A 21,115-nucleotide genomic window follows, 5' to 3' on the forward strand; every position below is an offset into this window, starting at 1 on the left:
AAATTACACACACAGAAAAAGGCCTAGCAAACATTTTTATGTTGCATGCAGCACTGATATAAAGCAACTAATATATATAGGCCACATAGAACGTGTGTATCTACGTGTTCAACTTTATACAAGTTTAAGTGCTTACTTATGCACACCCAAAATTGGAGGTCATAGATTTGATTTGAGGGCAAGTTAAAGGACATATTTATGTATTATGACTTCTTTATTTTGACTTAAAAATTGAGTTAATAACCCAAATGGTCACTCAAATTATGATATTTCTCTCAGAAAGTCATCCAACTTTAGTTTTTACTCAAAATTCACGTAACTATGAGAGTCTTACTTACAAAGTCACTCAAATATGAGTGTCTTACTTAGGCTTTTGGGCTGTAGGTGACTAAGAGTTTTAAAATGACGTATAGGTGACACAAGTCTTAATTATTGAGTGGAGGTGACAATACTTTATTATTGATTAAGAAAGTTTGAGAAGTTTGAAAATAGCCCATAAGTTTTTAAATTTACACTTTGATCCAAATGTTTACCTATATAACTGAAAACAAAGGGACAAAAGGCGTCTTTCTCTCTATTCTTACCCATTGTTGTTTTCTCTTTCTTAGCAATTTTTGTTGTTCATTGTTGCTGCTGATTTATTCATCATCTTCTGCTTCATTATCATTGTTGACACCTAATTTTTGCCCACCATAACTAAGTTTAGTTCGGAGTTTCTTCGATTTTCAAATAAAATTACAACATTTATTTTATCTGAATAAAGAATTTTCAAAAGTATTTATTTGGGTTAATTGGTCAGTTTAAGTAGCGATTATATATTATCGTGTTCAATTATATGAGGTTATATAATATTGTTACTTAAATAATTATTTTACAGAATATCGGATTTTAATCAAGGTTCGTCTTGAAATAAATGTTTGAAGTCTTGATTTAAAAAAAAAGATTTGTTCTTAAAATAATTTATTCGGATAAATATGTGTTTGGTTTTATCAAATCAAGAACTCTAGGATTAAACAAGGTGTTAATTCGTATCGAATTTCGATTTGATTTAGTCAATTTATTAAATTTGACTCTAATTGAAATCAAATTGGCCCCAATTGAAATGCAATTGACTAATTGGTTTTGGCTAGAATTTAAATTTAATTGCCTAAATTAAAACCCAAATATCCTAATTCTAGCCCAATTCCTAAAATTACCTCCTAATCTACCCAATTTAGGCCCAAATACCCTTTTTAATTTATTTTCTATTTATTCCCAACTTAATAGCAACCCTCAAAATTAACCACAACTTAAATCAGCCCAACCTACCCATTTAAATTACTAATTCACGTTAACTAGCCCACCAAATCCTTCGACCCGGCCCTCCTAAGATCTCATTTCTTCTTAATCAGTAACAACCACCGATCTCCAATGTACAACAGCCAAAAATCGCATACAACACCCAAATCAGCATACGACACCATCTCTCCCAAACACCAACTTCAGACCACCAGCGCTAAAACCAACATGACCCTTTCCAACAACTACTCTAAATCGCGGAGACAATCAGCGGGACCCGCGATCTGCACCAGCTCCAACAACCCGATTCCAACCCGGTTTATTATCTCACGTGACACCATACGATGGTCGGATGAGGAATGGTCAAGAATCTTCTAGAAGATTGATTAGGTGCCAGCCCTCAACGTTCCAAAAATCATTCATTGTCAAGAATCCATTCCAAGTCGTTAGGATTGTACCATGAAGGTACGCATGTGCTCCTTCCCCATTGGTTGAAGAAAAATCCGTTTCTCCAAGTATTCTAAATTCCAAAAACTCCTTTTGTTTTTTTGGGGGGTACGGCTAGTGAGCTGGAAGATGGCTTTGAATTCAAAATACCTTATTTTGAAAATACCTAAAAAACCCTAATTGGACCGTCTATATAAAGAACAGATTGTTTCCTGTAGGAGGGGGTTCGAAAATTCTTGGGTGGGGAAAATTTTAGGTTTTGTTTTTTTAAAAAAAATTCAAGGTTCCAGAATTAGAGTTGGAAATTTTGGATGTTCAAAAATAATGGAGGAAGCCAGGTTGAAAATATTAGTTTGGGAGAAAGTTTTCTGAAAGCTGGTCGATCAATTGGGAATTTCTGAATCGACAACATTAATCCCCAATGGTGACAGTTTTGATGATAGCTCATCGTCCCATTTGCTACCCTTAAAGAGGTTCTCAAAGGTTTTTTACGCCGGGAGTCGTCAAAGCTATTGTGAAGTTTCCATTTTTAGGTGGTAGCTAAATCCTGTCACCAGTTCGAAAACCTGTTCTGTTGTTCTGAAGAAGAAGGTAAACACCTTTTTCCCTCTTTATTCCTATTATCGATTTTCTTCTTTCTGCTTCATCCTTCTTTTTCCTCGTAGAATTATCTATCTGTGTAGTATTAATCATGAATGAGGCTGGGACTTGCTTGCTGTAGACGACCGCGACGACCTTAGGATTGTTTGACAATCATTTGAGTAGCACGAATCAATAATTTTAATATAGTTCAGTTTTCGATTTGTTTTTTTATAAAGAAAATTTGTTTTGCCTGAAGAGATATGTTGGGGTATGTTGTTGTGTTCTGTATGATTTAGGCTCTAATAGTCATGGTTCTATTTGGAATAAATGCGGGCAGCTCTTCAAGTTGCTTTAAGTATGAATCTTCAGGTAGTCATGTTCTGCTATTTATGGGTTGTTCTAACACCTGAGCATTTACTTCTTTCTGAATCCAAGCCAGCATAAATGTTTTCTTTAGTTCCTGGATGATCCTGCATATTTTAGTCGCTCATATTATATTCTAAAGGATTAAGGATGGTTACTCCTCACTGACAAATACCTCTAAACCTTATTCGAGTGTTTCCTATTTCTGAAGGATGAGAGTAAATCTTTATGTCAGCTTGAACATCATATTGGATATATTACGTGAAGCCATGCTATTAGTGTCTTTATATGAACTTATGCGATGATACGCTTATTTGTTGTTTTAAATGTTTTACCCTCGAGTGGTGCATCATGTAGAATTATTCAAGAATGGAAAGGATAATACGTCCTTAGTATAGCTGCGTACAGTGACAACTCTAGGACATCTAAATTTGATACGATTATATTCGTAACTTTGATCACGTGTTACTCAGTTATGGTTTTTCTCTCTTAATTAGCTCTGTGACTGGTAGTACAAGTTATGAGAGGTGAATGCTTGATTACTGCCACATAAAGTTATCAACTTTGATGCTTTATGATGTTTTCTTTATCACATGTTTTCTTATTTATAGCTACAGTGTAATAAAGTTACCAACTTTGATGCTTTATAATGTTTTTTTTTAATCACATACTTTCTTATTTATAGCTATAGTGTAATAAAGTTTGATGCTTTATGATGCTTTTGAGTCACACATTTTCTTAATTACAATTACATTGTAATCGTTTGATACCATAAATAATGAATGGATTGAAGTGTTCTCGTTGTTGATTGTCTAATTAAGTTGCTAAATGTAGTCGGCATGTCATTTGTTTTCTCGAGACACTTGGTCTATGGTGGGGTACCTTGTTTAGGCCATGACTAATAAAGTTTAAGTTGTCTTTTGTTCTACTATAATTATTTCTGTCTTATGGAATGCTAATTGTGCATCTTTGGCAATTATTTATTGGCCTTATGCTACATTATGAACCTTTGATGGTCAAATATGCGCTTTATGACTCACAAATTACTTGTTTCACATATATTATTGTCTCTTACTCAGTTATTTTATATTATTCTCACATGTTCTCTCCATTTACTATTTTATCCTGTGCCAAGGTGTACTAGTCTCTGTTAGGATTACTATGGCTAACTGAGATTACTTAAACACTTTGAATCGTGTAATACTTTAGCAGATTTTGTTTGAATGTTAATGTTATAACATTTATTAATTACTCTATTTTTCTTTAGCATATGGACGCTCCCGAGTCCTATTTGGACTCCATTTTCCTTTGCATGCCTATTGTGGGTCATTGAGGCCCATTTAATTCCAAGTCATATCCTAGAGAGAATCCAATTGTTAACCGCATAGCACATGGATACGAAGAGATTAAAGAGGGAAAAAGGATTAAAGTCCCCTCCTCGAAGCGACGACGAGGCCCAAACTTCATTTTCACTTATTTATTTATCGTTTATTCATTATTGTAGTATTTATTTATTTATTTCGTTAGTTATTCATTCGGGTCTCGAGGCCAAAATTATAAATTTAATACAGGTGGAGCAAAACTCGGGTCAACGGCTCGAAAACTAGATTAGGACAGGTAAAATGGGTTGAAGGCCCAATTAGACTAGGACAAGTTTTGTTGGTTTAGGCTAATAGCCTAAATGCCTTACCTCCTCCCCTTTCCCCTATTCTTCATGATTGTTTTCCTTATGTGCTTTGCGAACCTAGTTAAAATCCTTAGTTAAGTCACTTAAAAACTAGTTTTGCATAAGCATCAAAATATTTCTAAAATCGCTTTCTTTTTAAAAAATCAACTTTTCCCTTTTTAAAGTTAGTCGAAGACGATTTTTTTCAAACAGTCCGGATAACCGCAAGTTAGCGAACATTCTAGGTGCCTAACGCCTTCCTAAAACGTTAATAAGAACCACTTACTCAGAATCTTCAAAACTTGAGCGATTTGTTTGTTTTGGATCGTTCAAAGTGCTTAAGGTTTCTTAATTCCTTTTCAAAATTAAGTGGCGACTCTTCTCAAAAAGTCAAAATTTTTCCGCAAAACAGAAATGACGACTCTGCTAGGGAATTTTAACTATGTTCTAACCAAATGTTTGATTTTGTCTTTTGAGTAACCGTTCATGTGCTTATATGTTTCGATTCTGTAAAGTTTAACTATCACATCTCATGGCATATTCCTGCATTCTTTAGACTGTTTTGGGGTTTCATGGATGTCCCGCCCCCTATTGTTCAATTCCAATAATGTGTTGGAAATGCGAACGGATTATTAACACATGAGTCGTCTGATGGCTGTTCGTATTTTCAAACTCAAGTTGTCCGCTTGAGAACCGGTGTTCAAACCCGCTCTACATGCCTAGGATAGAATGAAATCAAAACCCTATTTTAGGCATGATCCTAGGACGACCCAATACCCAAGCGGGGTATTGGGCCCATTAGAAAACTTGCCCTGCGTCTATTGACTCCGAGTTAATTACAGACGAATCATATTTATGTGTTGAAAAAAATATATGTTTGTTTAATCCAATTCATTATCCTTTGGGGGTCAGGCAAAGACTTGCTTTATTCACTTTTGTATAAGGATACTTCAATAGTACACCGATTGACAAAGGAATTGAAACAAGTTAAGCAAGAAATTGATCAATTTGGACAGTTGCATGACATATATGGCACATTTATACGACAATCTCTTTATCATTAATGATATTTCCAATAACGAGGAGTGGACGAAGCTAAGAGCGCAAAGGCCAATAGAAGAAGCATTCAGTAATTAGTATCCCCTGCGTGGGACATTTTCCCTTTTCCTAAAGATTGTATCCCTTTTGTAAAACTTTCGTAGACATTTATGTCATTTAGATATACCTATGAAGGTTTTTAGGGATAATGGATTGGCTTTAAAAAAGGCGTATATTTTCTTCAAAATTCGTTAGGCCTAAACCCTTGGCTCAAACAGGTCACCTAATTAGGATGCACGTTTATTACAATAGGTTGGTGTAATATAACTGTTTATGTGCTTATACGTGTTATGTTGATTCGAATCAAAGGCGAACTGATCCAATCCCATTTTTCATAGAACATCTCTAGGCAAAAATATACTCCATTTTACAAAAGTCCGACCAAATTCACTCCAAGTCTCCCAAGTTTATCAGAAAAGTCCGTAGTCATTCTTAAAACTTCCAAAATGATCGCTACCATTTTAAGAAAGTTGACTTTAGAATCAGAAAATGCCATTATAGTTCGAACTTTGTAGGGCCTGATTTCTCCTCCGTGAGATACGTTGGCAGCCTTTCGGCCCGGCCTATATCTCCAAAAGCTCGGTTGACCTCCACTTTCTCAAAATAAGTAATAAGGTCAGGAAGAATAAAAGTTGAGCCTTCCGGATAAATTTCACCTATCCATATCATTGAGAAAAATCCTGTTCATTGAAATTCTTGAGTCATCATTACTTCAAGGATCAATTCGCATGAGAGGAGAAACAACTCTATGTGTTTACTTCCTACCTTATCATATTGCTTTTCTTATTACTAACGAAATCTAACACGTCAGCCTTTGAGTTGTTTTTACTTTGCAGGTAATAGAAACTACACTGTGTTGGCACAAAATGACCAAACTTCACTATATCAAATGAATAAGAGATCACCTTCTTGACTATAGCTTTGTTATAGGAAAAGAAAAATCACTAGTAGTAAAACTGGACTCTACCAATTATTTTTTCAAACCTGTAAGTGATGGTTTTGAGGATGGAATAAAGGAAAATGTAAGGGAGGAATTTTCCAAGACAATCGGGATCATGGAAGATTAATTGGAGGAAATATTGTTGAATTGGAGCTCCACTCCACTCATGACTCATCGCCATCATATAACAACAACTCAAAACCTGCCATTGTCATGTCATGTCAAAAAGGAAGATAATGATAGCCCTAGAATAGTCAACAACAGATTCAAAGAGTTCGAGAATCAAAGAAGCCTAATCTATAGGAAACCGAGCTGGTTAACTAGGAAGGCGATGACTCCATTGGACATTTAATCCTTTGTTCTATCAAGACAAACTCAATGCAAACATCATGTCATCCATAGAGGTACTTATTTATATCCTAGTAAGACGGATAATAGTATTTTGGGCCATTTAACCCTGAAAATTCTTTTTATGTACGAACTACGTTTGACCTGAATTCTCAAGAACGGGATAAGTAGGCGGCCTATGTCGGCTTCGGTCAACCCCTTAGGAAAATTTATTCTTTCCCTTTATATATGAACTGCGTGATGACCTAAATTCCCAAGAAAGGGATACGTAGGAGGCCTATGTCGGCTTTGGTCAACCTACTAAAATTTATATATATCCCTAGCATAGTCTTGACCTACGTTTGACCTGATTCCTAGTTCAACGGGATACGTAGGTGCCCCAACGGCTCGGTCATATAACCCCAGAAAATAAAAACTGGGGCAGAATTTTCGAAAAGGAATCTCGAAAATTTATAAGAGAAGATCAACATCCAACAAAGAGGATGAAAATCAGCCAAGGCTTCAGATCTACTCGAGATGATATCATCTCAGACTACTCCAAACTAGGGCAGAAATTTTGAGGGAGGCCTCAAAATTTCCACCAAATACTGGAATATATTTCAAATTCCCCAGCACCAGAGGTTTAAGCCAAGCTCTTGAAGCCACTAATTATGACAAAGTCTAGGTAGACTCAATTTCTGGCTATTACAGAACTATTTGAAGAACCCTCCACAATGATGATGAGTTTTGGAAATCCTCTGTCAGATATAGTCAAAATCAAGAGGCAGATGTTCGTTGAGCTATTAAATGACATGACTGGCAGAGATCTTCTAAAGTTTTACATAAACTTTCGAAACTATCTTCTAAAAATTAATACTACTTTCAAAAATCCATATAAATCTTTTTACTTAGTGATTGCCTAGACATCAATTGGGACGGGGAGTCATGAGTGGAAGTCCTAACATGACGAAATACCTGAAAGATGGTGAGGGGAAAATCAAGGATTGAAGGAGGTCAACACGGAGTAGTTGCACTCAAACTAATCATTTTTTTTGGATGCAGGGATCGATACACAAAAATGAGCGTTTCTTTGGAAAAATCTCCAAACAAGTCGGGAGCCACCAGAGCGCTAATGCTCAAGAAAGGTATTTTTGGGTAGCCCTAAAAATGGGTTTAATACCCATTTATTGAGGACCTTTTGAATTTTCCATCTCATTTCTTGAGATCATGGAGGACAAACAAAAGTGTTTTGTCTTATTTACAAATATTGTATTTAGAATTTTTTCCAAAAAATAGTCGCTAGAAAAAGCGACTTTGTGTCTACTAATCGCCTATCTTGAGTACAGGTACCTATAGAAAGCAAAACACTGACAAATGAACTCAGGTGAAATTGTATTTAAATTGCCAAGAGGGCCATTTCATATCATTTCCAAGAGGGCCATTTCATATCATTGCCAAGAAGTCCATTGCATATCATCATCATACATATATCTATTGACATGTAAGACAACATTGGCGTCGAGGATAATATCATCATTCAATATCTGCTGACGCGCTAGACACAACACTGGCATCAAAGATATCATCAACATTCAATATATCTATTAACATGCAAGACACAACACTGGCGTCGAGGATATCATCATTATTCAATATCTATTGACACGGTAGACACAACGCTGGCATCGAGGATATCATCAGCATTCAATATATCTGTTAACGCGCAAGACATAATGCAGGCATCAAGGATAACATCATTATTCAATATCTGTTGACGCGCTCGACAAAATGCTGGCGTCGAGGATATCATCAACTTTCAATATATCTGTTGACACGCAAGACACAATGCTGGCATCAAGGATATCATCATCATTCAATATCTGTTGACATACTAGACACAATGCTGGCGTTGAGGATATCATCAATATTCAATATATCTATTAACACATAATACACAACGCTAGCATCGAGGATATCATCATCATTCAATATCTGTTTATATGCTAGACATAACGCTGGCATCAAGGATATCATCAGCATTTAATATATCTTTTGACACGTAAGACACAACGCTGGCATCGAGGATATCATCATCATTTTATATCTGTTGACACGCAAGACATAAATGCTGGCATCAAGGATATCTTATCATTGTATGAATCAGCATCTGAATGCATCAAGAGCACACGATTTGAAGGGATGCCTTTAAGTCGCTATCTAAGGATGAATGATATGTAAGATTTCCTAGAAATTGACAATTTGAGGGTCATCTATAAGTTATATTATTTGAAATAGGATATTATGCAAGATCACCTATGATTTGATAACCTGTAGGTCATCCGTAAGACACAACAACATCCTAACCGGATAGTGTACAAGATCGCCCAAAAAACAATAGTTCAAAGGTTATCGTAAGTCGCAACTGAATCGGAGAATATGCAAGATTATCAAATTGATACGTCCAAGGGTTATCTATAATTCGCGTCATATCCAAGATCGATTATGTGTAGGATTACCCAAAGACTAACAATTTGAGAGATTATCTATAAGTCATATTGTATCCAAGGTCGGATGATGTGCAGGAACCCCTGAAATCTAGCGATTGGAGAGATATCTGTAAGCCATCTCTTATCCAAAGTTCTATAATATGCAGGATTACCTAAAATCTAGACATTCAAAAGATATTTGTAAGCCGCCTCATATCCAAATGCGCAAGATTATCCAAAGATTGATAATTTAAAGAAAATTTATAAATCAATCATCGGCTATAATCGGAGAGGTTATAATTCCACATATAACAAGTGATATAGGAGACTAAAAAGGGTTGCCTCATCAATACAAGGTTAACCGATTGCCGGGACCGTTCCGCATAAAGTGTCGTCGATGTCAAAAAAGGCCACCCCACTTTGAAAACATATTCTCTCGACAAATGAGCTAATTATACAACAACCAAGAAGGTTGTTGTGTATGTTATTGCAAGTTATTTCTTTCCAAGAAGGCACAAGAAGAGATGACTTCACGTAGAGATATGGTAAAATACTATAGACCTCTTTCGTTAATTATGCTTATTACTAATGATTTTCGTTTGAGCTATTGTCGAGAGCATCCGAGAGGATGAAAATCTCAAACCAAAACCACAGGTGCATACGACTCCAAAAGGATGCAGCACAACGTGGAACTCTTCTTAGCAGCAAAATGGGACATAGTTTGGAGAGGGATGTCAAACTCTCTAGATGCAAGCTAAATGATGATCACCACCACCATCTAACCACGCCTCTATTAGAAGGTATGTGGGTATTTTTGGATATTCTGATTTTTGATTCACCTTCAAAACATTTCTAAACTCATATCGAGGGTAACCTTCTCTTTCTTTCAAATTCGAGTGGCAACACACTTAGAGTTTTGGAAATTATGTCCACGTAAGTTCTTGTCTATGGATGTGAAGGATCCTAGATTCATGGTTAAGAGGTTACAAGCCTTTTTTCCACAATTCGATCAACTTATCACTCATTCCAAGCCAAAGATGGTCTGAAATAAAAGACTATCTTTTCTACCGATCGAGTCAAACTACAAACAATCTGATTTCCTGAGTCTTGGGGATATGTAGGCTGGGCTCTATGTAGAAAACTCGACTGCATTCCAACCTTCCCCAAATCTCTATTTTCCTGCCTTTCAATTTTAACCAAAAACTCTAAAACTGTGATAGTTGGTGAATTTTCTTGAAAATGGTGCTCTAAATCAAGCTTTACGAACTATAAGTGGCCTGAATTCTCATAAAACTTGAGATATGTAGGAAACCTGATACCGAGGTTTAGCCATAACTCCATGAAACTTGTGCGAAAGCCAACCTCTTCCAGATTTGAATTTGTGGTCGGACAAAAATTAGGAATGTCAACCTCCCTTTACCTAGGGTTACTTGCATCCACCCTATCCAAGGGATGGGGCAGCTGTTGATACCTAATTTTTGCCCTCCATAACTAAGTTTAGTTCAAGTTTCTTTAATTTTCAAATAAAATTACAACATTTATTTTATCTGAATAAAGGATTTTCAAAAGTATTTATTTGGGTAAATTGGTCAGTTTAAGTAGCGATTATATATTATTGTGTTCAATTATATGAGGTTATATATTGTTGTTACTTAAATATTTATTTTACAGAATATCAGATTTTAATCAAGGTTCGTCTTGAAATAAATGTTTGAAGTCTTGATTTAAAAAAAAATGATTTGTTCTCAAAATAATTTATTCGGATAAATATGTGTTTGGTTTTATCAAATCAAGAACTCCGGGATTAAACAAGGTGTTAATTCGTATCAAATTTCGATTTGATTAAGTCAATTTATTAAATTTGACTCTAATTGAAATCAAATTGGCCCCAATTGAAATGCAATTGACCAATTGGTTTTGGTTAGAATTTAAATTTAATTGCCTAAATTAAAACCCAAATATCCTAATTCTAGCCCAATTCCTAAAATTACCTCCTAATCTACCCAATTTAATCCAAATACCCTTTTTAATTTATTTTCTATTTATTCCCAACTTAACAGCAACCCTCAAAATTAACCACAACTTAAATCAGTCCAACCTACCCATTTAAATTAATAATTCCCATTAACTAGCCCACCAAATCCTTTGACCCGGCCCACTTAAGATCTCATTTTTCTTAATCAGCAACAACCATCGATCTCCAATGTACAACAGCCAAAAAGTGCGTACAAAACCCAAATCAGCATATGATACCATCTCTCCCAAACACCAACTTCAGACCACCAGCACTAAAACTAACCCGACCCTTTCCAACAACTACTCTAAATCACGGCAACAATCAGCAGGACCCGCAATCCACGCTAGATCTAACAACCCAATTCCAACTCAGTTTCTTATCTCACGTGACACCATGCGATGGTCGAATGAGGAATGGTCAAGAATCTTCTAGAAGATTGATTAGGTGGAAGCCTTCAACGTTCCAAAAATCATTATTTGTCAAGAATCCATTCCAAGTCATTAGGATTATACCATGAAGGTACGCATGTGCTCCTTCCCCATTGGTTGAAGAAAAATCCGTTTCTCCAAGTATTCTAAATTCCAAAAACTCCTTTTGTTTTTTTTTGGGGTATGATTGGTGAGCTGGAAGATGGCTTTTGTTTGAATTCAAAATACCTTATTTCAAAAATTCCTAAAAAACCCTAATTGGACCATCTATATAAGGAACAGATTGTTTCCTGTAGGAGGGGGTTCGAAAATTCTTGGGTGGGGAAAATTTCAGAGAAAATTTTAGGTTTTTCTTTTTTTTTTTTGAAAAATTCAAGGTTCCAGAATTATAGTTACAAATTTTGGGGGTTCAAAAAAAATGAAGGAAGCCAGGTTGAAAATATTAGTTTGGGAGAAAGTTTTCTGAAAGCTGATCGATCAATTGGGAATTCCCGGATCGACAACATTAACCCCCGATGGTGATAGTTTTGTTGATAGCTCATTGTCCCGTTTTCCACCATTAAAGAGGTTATCAAAGGTTTTTTATGCCAGGAGTCGTAGAATATGCTGTGAAGTTTCCATTTTTAGGTGGTAGTTAAACCATATCGTCAGTTTGACAACCTGTCCTGTTGCTTTGAAAAAGAAGGTAAACACCTTTTTCCCTCTTTATTCGTATTATTGATTTTTGTCTTTCTGCTTCATCCTTATTTTTCCTCGTAGAATTATCTATCTATGTAGTATTAATCATGAATGAGGCTAGGACTTGCTTGCTGTAGACGGCCGCGGCGGCCTTCGGATTATTTGGCAATCGTTTGAGTAGCACGAATCAATAATTTGAATATGGTTCAGTTTTCGATTTGGTTTTTTATGAAGAAAATTTTTTTTGCCTGAAGCGATATGTTGGGGTATGTTGTTGTGTTCTGTATGATTTAGGCTCTAATATTCATGGTTCTATTTGGAATAAATACGGGCAGCTCTTCAAGTTGCTTTATGTATGAATCTTTAGGTGGTCATGTTCTGCTATTTATGGGTTGTTCTAACACTTGAGCATTTACTTCTTTCTGTATCCGAGCCAGCCTAAATGTTTTCTTTAGTTCCTGGATGATCCTGCATATTTTAGTCGTTCATATTATATTCTAAATGATTAAGGATGGTTACTCCTTGCTGACAAATACCTCTAAAACTTATTCGAGTGTGTCCTATTTCTGAAGGCTGAGAGTAAATCTTTATGTCAGCTTGAACATCATACTAGATATATTACGTGAAACCATGCTATTAGTCTCTTTATATGAACTTATGCAATGATACGTTGATTTTTTGTTTTAAATGTTTTACCCTCGAGTGGTGCATCATGTAGAATTATTCGAGAATGGGATGAATAATACATCCTTAGTATAGCTGCATACAGTGACAACTCTAGGACATCGAAATTTGATATGATTATATTCGTAACTTTGATCATGTGTTACTCAGTTATGGTTTTTCTCTCTTAATCAGCCTGTGACTGGTAGTACATGTTATGAGAGGTGAATGCTTGATTACTGCCACATAAAGTTATCAACTTTGATACTTTATGATGTTTTATTTATCACATGTTTTCATATTTATAGCTACAGTGTAATAAAGTTACCAACTTTGATGCTTTATAATGTTTTTTTTAATCACATGCTTTATTATTTATAGCTGCAGTGTAATAAAGTTTGATGCTTTATGATGCTTTTGAGTCACACATTTTCTTCATTCCATTTACAGTGTAATCATTTGATACCATAAACAATGAATGGATTAAAGTGTTTTAGTTTTTTTTTATCGAGACACTTAGTCCATGGTGGGGTACCTTGTTTAGGCCATGACTAATAAAAGTCTAAGTTGTCTTTTGCTCTACTATAAGTATTTCTGTCTTATGGAATGCTAATTGTGCATCTTTGGCAATTATTTATTGGCCTTATGCTACATTATGAACCTTTGATGGTCAAATATGCGCTTTATGACTCACGAATTACTTGTTTCACATATATTATTGGCTCTTGCTAAGTTATTTTACATTATTCTCACATGTTCTCTCCGTTTACTGTTTTATCCTGTGCCAAGGTGTACTAGTCTCTGTTAGGATTACTATGGCTAACTGAGATTACTTAAACACTTTGAATCGTGTAATACTTTAGCAGATTTTGTTTGAATGTTAATGTTATAACATTTATTAATTACTCTATTTTTCTTTCGCATATGGATGCTCCCGAGTCCTATTTGGACTCCATTTTCCTTTGCATGCCTATTGTGGGTCATTGAGGCCCATTTAATTCCAAGTCGAATCATAGAGAGAATCCAATTGTTAACCGCATAGCACATGGATACGAAGAGATTAAAGAGGGAAAAAGGATTAAAGTCCCCTCCTCGAAGCGACGACGAGGCCCATACCTCATTTTCATTTATTTATTTATCGTTTATTCATTATTGTAGTATTTATTTATTTATTTCGTTAGTTATTCATTCGGGTCTCGAGGCCAAAATTATAAATTTAATATAGGTGGAGCAAAACTCGGGCGAACGGCTAGAAAACTAGATTAGGACAGGTAAAATGGGTTGAAGGTCCAATTAGACTAGGACAGGTTTTGTTGGTTTAGGCCAATAGCCTAAATGCCTTACCTCCTCCCCTTTCCCCTATTCTTCATGACTGTTTTCCTTATGTGCTTTGCAAACCTAGTTAAAATCCTTAGTTAAGTAGCTTAAAAACTAGTTTTGCATCAACATCAAAATATTTCTAAAATCACTTTCTTTTTCAAAAATCAACTTTTCCCTTTTCAAAGTTAGTCGAAGACAATTTTTTCAAACAGTCCGGATAACTGCTAGTTATCAGACGTTTTAGGTGCCTAACACCTTCCTAAAATATTAATAAGAACCACTTACTCAGAATCTTCAAAGCTTGAGTGATTTGTCTGTTTTGGATCGTTCAAAGTGCTTAAGGTTTCTTAATTCCTTTTCAAAATTAAGTGGCGACTCTTCTCAAAAAGTCAAAAATTTTCCGCAAAACAATCATCATCTTCTACTTCATTATCATCTTCATAGTCTTTTTGTTGACCATTTGTTGTTGTTGTTGTTGTTGTTACCGCTATTGTTGCTATTTGACCAATTTTTAGGTCAAATTTGTTTCGAACACCACTTTCCACTTTGGCATTACTTCATAGGAGACCATGGTAAGTCAAATTATGAATTTTAGTTGAATTTTTCATCTGGTTAACTGCTACTGTGTTGTTGTTCTTCCAACAATGGATAGAACCTGATAATGAATCCAACCTAAGATCCATCTGTTTAAACAGATAAATCATCTGTTGTGATAGATGAGACATCTGTTTCAACGGAAGACTAATATGTTGGATTCATGTTTAAACAGATGGGTCATCTGTTGCAAAATTTGACACATCTGTTGCAACAGATTAGTTATCTGGTGCGACATGATAAATATCTATTTTAACAAATTAATAACCTATTGCAACAGAACCTGAACACGATTCCAACAGAAATGTTGTCTGTTGAAACAGGGTAAATATCTATTACATTAGATTACTAACCTATTGAAATAGGTAAGTCATTTGTTGCAACAGGTTAAATATCTATTGCAACATGTCACTTATCTGTTGGAATCAGATTCAAAGGTGATTTTGTACTGTAACATCAATCCCAACAGGCGCTTCATCTATTGCAACAGATATTCAGAAACGTAACATGAATCCCAACAGGTAAGTAATCTGTTACGACTGATCACTTACCTGTTACAACAGATTACACATCTGTTAGGATTCATTCACGGCACTATGAAATCATTATCAATTTTTTTAACAAATAACTTTATTTAGGTACTACTAATGGAGGGATCAATAACAATAGGGGTGGATTATCATGGTTAATGGATCTAGAAGAGCAATCGATATGTATGGCATGTGATGCCTTGTTCCAATGCCATACACATTCCTTGTTCGCTACCCAAATCATAATCCACCATGATCGTTGTAATTGTAGAAACTTCTGTTGTTGTTTGTTTGTTGTGGACTTTTATATATTTAACTCATTGTTGTGAACCTAATGTTATCATTTATTATATATAAAATATCTTTTTTAATAACTTGTGCATCAATAAAAAGAGGCAGAACATGAACTAAATAATACAACAGACCACAATTATTCTCAACAGTTCCATCAAACTGGAATGTTTTTTCCTCCAACAGATGATAAATCTATCGAAGTAGATGGATAATCTGTTGATAGAAACCCAACAGATGACCTATCTGTTCCAACACATAGTCTATCTATTGAAAGAACTCAAAAACCAAAATTGCTAGTGCTACTAGATTCAACATTGCTCCTTGCATTCAACCGTTGACATGATAACATGTATGTATGTTTAGAAGAAATAGACAGAATAAAAATTGAATAAGAATTAAAATGCCAAAGTCGAATAATTCTAAATTTTTCATCAAACAAAAAATAAAATACATTAGGTATAGATTCGATATAGAAAAATTAAAATACATACGCTAAAAGAAAAAATACATTCTAATTATTATTATTATCATCATCATCATCATCATTAATGAAAGCCGGCCAATTAACTCGCCGTAGCAGGGCCCTCATCAACCTCTGCATCTCTCTGAACATCATCGCTCTGACAGCGACCAACTCCTTCTATAGGTCATTAACCTGCCTCTGCAGTTCTCGCACTGTGTCGCGTAGAATAGCAATGTCCGTAACAGGATCAGTCATATCTAGAACACACATGAATTAACAAATGAAAAGAAAAAAGTCCAAAATGTAATAAAATGTATATGACCAACTGATAAATTTACACCAGAAAAAACTTACCTCAATAAGAAAGGAATGTGCTCTTTGAAGAGAAGTGGTTAAAGATGTCACACGAAAAGAAAAATGCAAAAAAATAAATAAAGTTGAGTAAAATGAAGATTAAGGAGGAACCTATTAATAGAGTATTGAATCTGGACGTGTCAGGACAAAAGGCACGACTGTTTAGCTCTATTGTATTAATTACATTCAAATTGGTGGCATTTTATTTTCTGTGAAATTTCTTTAACATTAATACTTCTCACCTTTTCAAAATAGTTTGAGACTTATTAACAACCGTTATTATTGAGCTATTGCAATAGATCGTCCATTTGTTGTAATAGATTTAGCATCTGTCACAACAGATTGATTGAATGTGCAACAGATGGTCTGTCAAAATAGACTTACCATCTGTTGCAATAGATGGATTGTATGTGCAATAGATGAGACATTTGATACAACATATGTATTATCTGTTGTGATGGATGGACCATATATTGGAGGAGATGTTTTGATTTCTTCTAACACCTGATTCATCAGTTTCAACTGATGGAGTATTCGGTTAATTAGCTCTTTTGAATGTGTTAGATAAAAATTCATGACTCTTCACCTCTGTTTAAGAGTCCCTCCATTTCGTATTAGTTGGGCCCTATGGACTTGGCACACCAATTAAGAAAAATATTAATTAAGTGATTATTTTACCAAATTGGCCTTATTAATTATGCTTTGAAAGTATAAATGTGAATTATATACTTTATATAGTCATTTAATAATAGGGGTAATCTTGGAAGAATATAATAAAATTCTCTTGATTTTATAAATAGGACAACTAAATTGAAACAAACATTTTTAGCAAGAAGTTATCATATGCATGCAGATGAATAAACACCATCTGGTCTGTCGCAATAGCTTTACCATCTGTTGCGACATATGGATTATCTGTTGCAACAGATGGACCATATGTTCGAGGAGATGTTTAGATTTCTTCCAACAGTTGATTCGTCAGTTACAACAAATGGATATTTTGATTCATCAGTTGTTTTGAATGTGTTAAGATAAAAAGTCACGAATCTTCAAACCACTTTTTTAATAGTCATCACATACATGCAGATGAATAGACAACACAGTCTTACGTATCTTGATGGGGTAGAAAGAATAAGGTACATGCAATGGATCCCATTTTCATGCGTCGGAGTTATGTATATTATTGATTAGGCTACCGTGACAGACACACATAAAGTGCAATGATTTTGTGAATGCAATGATTTTGTGAATGCAATTTTTTACCGATTAGACATTGATCCTTCAAACAAAATCCTGCATTGTACAGTTTAGTTTGATAGGTACAAACTGATAAGGCTGAAGGGTTCCAAGACAATGGTGTCGATATCCCATTACAATTTAATGATGGTTTATACTGATGTTTTGCGTCAAGTTTGGGGAAGGGTTTAAGATTTTAGTGGCAGTGTAAATATCCAATAGTGATTGGACCGATTTTAATAGCACAATGGACTTTTTGAAAGGCCTCAGAAGCCTCGCAATGCAGCAAATAATGATGGAACCAATAGAAATTACCCTAGTTCAAACTTATATGTATGGATTACTAGAGGAAACTTTTATACAGTAGAAGGCGCTTGGGAGAATACCTATGCACAAAGAGGGAGGTAGAGAAGGCCATATATTATCTCAGACCTTATTTAAGAGGAAACACAGGGTAGGACGGAAAGTGTAGTGAAATTGACATGAGAAATGAAAAAACTGGATAAGCTTCAAATGTGGAAGTGTATCCAAATATAAAAATCCATCAGTCGATAAAAAAAAAGAATGGTCAACAGGACTGGAGCTGTACACTTTGCTCGAGAATGCAACTAGCGAGCATGGACTCAATGAATACTCTCACAAAGTACAAGACTAGAACTCTAAGGAAGAAGCTTCGCCAGCACAGAAGGTGGTAAGATTATCGGTCGGAATTGAAACCTGAACCAACAACTCCTGAATTTAAAATAAGGGAAGCCAAGGCGTCAAATTCTAAAGTCTAACTTGCATGTCATGCCTTCTATTTGTGGCTATGATCAAGTCAATGGCAGTAGAAATAAAAAGGTCCAAAGTTAGGCCGAAATCCCATGCCTTGTTGTTTCCACTGCCTTTGACTTGACCAGAGCCATAAAAAAGAGGCATGGGATGCAAGTTTAACTTGAGAAATTGCCACCTTGGCTTGATCCCATATTTTAAATGCAGGAGTAGTTGGTTCAGGTTTTAATTTAGACCGATAATCTTACCACCTTCCGTGCTCGCAAAGCTGCTTCCTTAGAGTCCTAGTCCTGCATTTTGTGGGTCTTCATTGAGGCCACGCTCGCTAGTTGCAGTCTCTAGAAAAGTGACCATCTCAAGTCCTCTTGACCATTCTTCTTTTTCTTCAACGACTGATGGATTTTCATTTTTAGATACACTTTCACATTCGCAGCTCATCCTATTTTTTCATATTTCATGTCATTTTCAATAGCCAATTTCACTACCATTTCCTTCCTACCCTGTGTATCCTCTTAAATAAGGACTGAGATGATATATGGCCTTCTCAATCTCCCTCTTCTCGCACAGGCATTCTCCCAAGCACCTTCTGTTGTATAATAGTCTCCTCTAATAACCCATCCACATAAATTTGGATCAGGGGAATTTTTATTGGTTCAATCATTGTTTGCTACAATGCGAGGCTTAGGAGGCCTTTCAATAAGTCCATTGAGCCATTAAAACCGATCCAATCACTATTGGATATTTACACTACCGCTAAAAGCTTGAACTCTTCCCCAAACTTGACATAAAAACATGAGCATAAACCATCATTAAATTGTAACGGGATATCGACACCACCGTCTTGGTCCCTCAGTCTTACCAGTTCAAATCTAACAATCTTAACTGTAAAATGCCATATCTTGTTTAGAGGATTAATGCCTAATAGATAAAGAACAAACATTTAGAAAATCATTGTACTGGATGTGTGTTTTCATGATAGGTTGATCAGTAATACATACCTCCGACATATGAAGTGGTTCTATCTGCAAGCAGCTTATTCCTCCAAACCCATTTTTACTCGAGAATAATGTTGGCTGGGCAAAAATAGATCCAATTTCACTTTCTTTTATCTGTAAATAAGAGAAATACATTTGATGTCAAACAAGAGAAGAAAAAAAAGAACATTACAAAAGAATAACACAAAATTGAGTGAAATAATAGATGACCAATCTGATGCAATAGATTACCCATTTAGTCAACCGATAAGGCATCTGTTGCAATAGATGGATGGCATGTTGGAACAAATGGTTCATCTGTTGGAATAAATCAAACCATCCTTGCTACTGGTTTGATTTCTTCAATCAGTTGCTCCGTCTGTACAAAAGGGTAACATAAAATTGAGTGAATCAATAGATGACAAATATGATACAACAGATTACCCATCTATTCAACCGATGAGGCATCATTACAACAGATAGTTGACATATTGCAATAGATAGGTCATCTGTTGGAATAAATCAAACCAACCTTGCTACTTGTTTGATTTTTTCAAACAGTTGCTCTGTTTATTCCAATAGCTGATTCATCAGTTGCAATAGTTGAGGAAACTGTTGCAACACCAACAACAATAACATCAATAACAAAGAAACTACACCATATGTTCCAAAACCATCTACAACACAAACGTCACATGTTCCAACATGACCATCACCTGCAATAACAGCACCACCAAAGTACCAGAGCAAAGACATTGAAAAACTATACTAACAACAAGTCTTTTAAGTTGTCCCAATAGATGACTTATTTTACACATTTTAATAAAAATAACGGTTCATTCATTCAAGACTTAAAAGTCACCTTTCCTTCAATTTTTTCAATAAATAGAAAACTGGTAATGGGTAAATCATTAATAGCAATAGATGTAAATATATAATTTAAATTACATACAAAAAAGAAGACAACATGGAAAGAGCAATAGTGAACCATACCTGCAATGTCAAAAAAGACTAGGGATCAGAACGTCCAGTTCAGTCGAGAAAAGATATTGATTGGTTGAGATTGAAAGGATCCTCATCCGAAAGAAGAGAGAAAAGAGAGGAAAAAAGAAAACAAAGAGAATTGAGAATAAAGAAGAGTGATAGATGAGTTGAGTTTTACTTTATGGCTGAAGGAGAGAGTATCTAGATATGGGTTTTAAATATTCATTAATTCCTTTTGAGGAGACAGCGATATTGAAACAACCAGATAAGACTGCTCAGGAAATTTTTAAGTTATCCAAGTAGTACGGAGTAATATTTTTTACCTCCATAGTATTTTAACTTTTTAATCTCGAACAAGAAATACCTAAATTACTTTTAAAAAGGATCTTAAAATATTTAAGTACAACAGATACAATTTATGTTTGGAAATTTCCAAAGCTCGGTCATCTGTCGCAACAAATGACATAATCTATTTGATAGTTTACAACAGATGCGTAATATGTTGCAACATATTACCTAATCTGTTTGATTTAATCCAACAGAAAAGACATTTGTTGCAACAGGTTAAACATTTGTTTATATATAATTTCAATTGAGTTTATACGTTAGACTAATACCTTAA

Source organism: Capsicum annuum, chromosome 3, assembly GCF_002878395.1.
Source record: "Capsicum annuum cultivar UCD-10X-F1 chromosome 3, UCD10Xv1.1, whole genome shotgun sequence".
Lineage (NCBI taxonomy): Eukaryota > Viridiplantae > Streptophyta > Magnoliopsida > Solanales > Solanaceae > Capsicum > Capsicum annuum.